This window comes from Lygodium microphyllum, chromosome 29 (genome assembly GCF_053477565.2).
Source record: "Lygodium microphyllum isolate KBCC chromosome 29, Lygodium_microphyllum_v1.1.10, whole genome shotgun sequence".
NCBI lineage: Eukaryota > Viridiplantae > Streptophyta > Polypodiopsida > Schizaeales > Lygodiaceae > Lygodium > Lygodium microphyllum.
Genome location: NC_141163.1, coordinates 117,006,496 through 117,010,513, shown reverse-complemented (window position 1 = coordinate 117,010,513; position 4,018 = coordinate 117,006,496).

Sequence of the window (4,018 nt, the reverse complement as noted above, 5' to 3'; positions counted from 1 at the left end):
AAGAGACAGCACCTCCAACATGGGTAAAGGCATACCCAAATGTGGACTTCATATTATCTACTTGTTCTCCATTATCTGAGTTAGTGTAATCCACGATTCTTGTATCTTGACTACCATAGCAAACACACATATTTGTAGTGCATTTAAGGTATCTCATGATACCCTTCATAGCCTCGCAATGTTGCCTACTATGTATATCCATATAATCTACCATAACTCCCACAGTAAATGCTACGTCAAGATGATTGGCTATTGTGGCATACATCAAATAGCCCACTCCAGATGCATACAAAAACTTGTCCATCTTGGCTATCTCATCATTTGGTTGCAAACAATCTTCATGACTAACCTTCATATAAGAAGGCAAAGGACAACCAATAGGCTTACCATCCTATATATGGAATCGCTCAAGTACTATGTGAATGTACTCCTTCTAGGATAAGCGGAGAAGTCCCTTAGAGCTATTGTGGATAACATCCATACCAACTATATGTGAGGCCTATCCTATATCCTTCATCTCAAAGCTTTTCTTAAGTTAAGTTTTCAAAGTATCTAGCTCAGTGTAAGCACTCTGAGCTATAAGCATATTATCAATATAAATCACCAAGATAATAAGGCTATCATCATGGGCCTTCTTTGTGTATAAACATGGATTCATATCATTGTAGGAATAGCCCCGCGAATGCATAAAAGCATCAAAATTATGGTACCATTCCCTAGGTGCCTGCTTAAGCCAAGGCTCTTCTTCAATTTGCACACTAGGTATTTATTGCATCTTTCCACAAAGCCCTTAGGCTGTTGCATATCAATGTCTTCATGCAAGTTCCTCTCCTGTAGAAAATCCATCTTGGTAACCATATTATAAAGATCCAAATTAAAGTAAGCAACCAAGGCCAAGATCAAGCCTAAGGTAGTCATCTTTACCATAGGAGAGAAGATCTCATCAAAATCAACTCCCTTTTTTTAATTAAAGCCCTTAGCAATCAATCTGGACTTATATACTATCTTTGGGTGACTAGGGATACTCTTCGACTTATACAACCACTTGCATGGCAATACATGCTTTCCATCAAAGGCAAGGAAACTAAGTCCCATGTATGGTTCTTTAGTAGTGAATCAAACTTTGACTACATATCCCTCTCCCAAGAACGAGAATCACCTCTACACATAGCCTCCTCATGGGTAAGTGGGTCAGCAAAGTCTATCACCATGACATAATCCATAGAGGGCTCACAGTGTTTAGGAGGATGTGAAGGTCCACGGGCATCACAAAACTAGTTGCGAGACCTATACGACATGTCCTCTTTGTCCAATATCATGATCCTAGGCCAGTACATCATCTTTGACTCAAGCTATCCCATTAGGGCTAGCTATATTGTAATAGAAGGCTTCTCCTAAAAGATCACATGCATATCTCAATCACCTACTTTGGTCTCATATGCATTTAATCCTCATGGAAGATAACATCATTGCTACAAATAACCTTCCAAGTCTATGTATCCCAAATACAATAGCCCATCTCACTTGCATCTCCATATTTACGAAAGATACATTTGATAGAGTTTGGATCAAACTTATTGCTCTTCTCTTTGGGAATATGGTAGAAAGCCTCACATCGAAAGACTTACAAGTGTGCATATGAGGGAGATTTACTAGACCATACCTCCTCTATAACTCTACTATCAAGACTAGTATATGGGGATCTATTAATGAGATACACATCAATAGAGTAACTACCTCAATCCAAAAGTGTTATTATAAGGCTATGTATCCAAAAGCATACCACGGACCCTTTTGTGAATAGTCTTGTTAATGCTCTCTACAATACCATTTTGGGGCGGGGTTGATGGGGTGGTCAACTAACTCTTAGTATCTCTCTCATCACAGAGCTACTCAAAATCCTTAATTATCCCCATTGTCAAACTGTAGGCATTTTAGTCTATACCTAGATTGGTTCTCAACCATGGCAAGAAAGCACTGAAACGTAAGCAAAACATTCAATTTATGCTTAATATGATAGGCCCAAACCTTATGCAATAAATCATCTACGAATGTAGCAAAATACTTCTACCACCCAAGGATTGATAGGGCATGGAGCCACACACATCATAGTACACAAGAGCTAAAGGCTCATCCATACATGTAGACTCAAACTTCTTATGCGAATTACGAGTCTGCCTACTATAAAGATAACGATCACATGAATCAAAATAAGAGTAATCCAAGGGTGGGAGATACTACAAACAAGTCAACGCTTTCATTCCTTTCAAAGATATGTGCCCAAGGTGACGATGCCATAAAGATACATGTAGAATAGGTAATAGCTAATACATGGTCAATAGACCTAGAAACAAGCAAAGGGTAAAGCCTACCAACTTTGGCACCTCTACTAAAAACCAAATTGCCATTGGTGATCTTCCATGAAGAATCACCAAAAGTTACATGGTACCTATCATCATCCAACCATCCAATTGAAATAAGGCTTTTGGTCAAAACTGGGACACGATATACATTATGAAGCATAAAAGAAGCACTAGTACCAACATTAACATCATCTATGCTAGTAGTATCCAATTTAGTGTCATTTCCTAGTCTAACAGAACCTATAACTATACAATAACTATTAAATCAATGCTGATATAGGTAATATGGAATGAAACCCCCAAATTAAGAAGTCAATACTAAGAATAAGTAGACAATGCATCAATCAACTAAGTGGCATCAAGAGATGAAGTAGCAAGGATGTAATCATTAGAACTATACTCCTAGCTTTATCTCCTCTATCTTCACACTAGATTTAGGCACAATCTCAACGGACTTTGGATTTTCATGTACTTTCCCCTTGCCTTTCTCATTGCACATTTTATGACACTGTGGCCTAATGTGACTCTGCTATCCCCACAATAATGGCATGCCAAAGAGGACTTATGAGTGTGGGACTTACTACAAGATTGCCCACAAGACTAAGGCTTGCGCCTATTGGGTTGTGAGTCTCTATCGTGGTTATTATTACCATTACCATCATTTTTGCCTCTAACACTAAGTGCATGAGAAACGTAGATTGCATCAATATTCTTCATGTTTACCTCTTCTATGAGTAAAGCACTCTAAACATCACTACATTTAAAACCACACTTAGGGAGATTAGCACTCATATTAATATGAAATGTTTCACATGACTTAGGTAGTGTGACAAGCAAGGACAAAGAATTTATGTTATTCTCAAAGTTGATGTCCTGTGAGACAAGTTGGCTGAAAATAGAGTGGAACTCATTCAAATGAGTAAACATAGGGGTGCCCTCCTTCATGCAAAGTTCTATAAGCTTTTTCAACCAATACAACTTAGATGTAGGATTGCTTGTCATAAAGATCAAGGATCTTCTTCCATAACTCATATGCACCACCCTCATACAGAGATAACATTGAAGTATACCTACTTAGACAAAGACCATATGATAGTGGACTTGTGTAACTCATCAAGCTCATCACAATCTTCTCTATCCTAACCTTATAGCTTTATATCCTTTATTTTTAATGGCGTAATTTGCTTCTTCTACACCAAGACTTGCCATATTTGTATCTTCTAGTATTGGAAGCTATTACCATTAAGCTTTTCAATGTTGAAAATAGCACGATTGACTAATGCATGAGAAGTACCTACCATAATGACTGCAAATAACTACAAAGTGCAAGAGTATAGGCTGTTATAAGTATAGCAACATAGCCCAAAAACTGGTGGGAATAAAAGAGGGTATAGCTATCCATAAAATGCAATCAAGAGAGTACCAAATTAGAGTGTCTGCTCTCCAAAAGAATGTTGAAAATAATAATCATTGTAGTATGTAGTAAATGCAATAGTGTATATCAATCCAACTGTAGGCAAATAGATAAAATAGCAAGCTCCCACTTCCAAGGATATCTAGATAGCAATATAGCAATTGAGATATAAAGAATGCAACTAGAAATGAATATGCATAGACCACAGATACCAAAGACTATCAGGAGTTCAAAGTGTTAG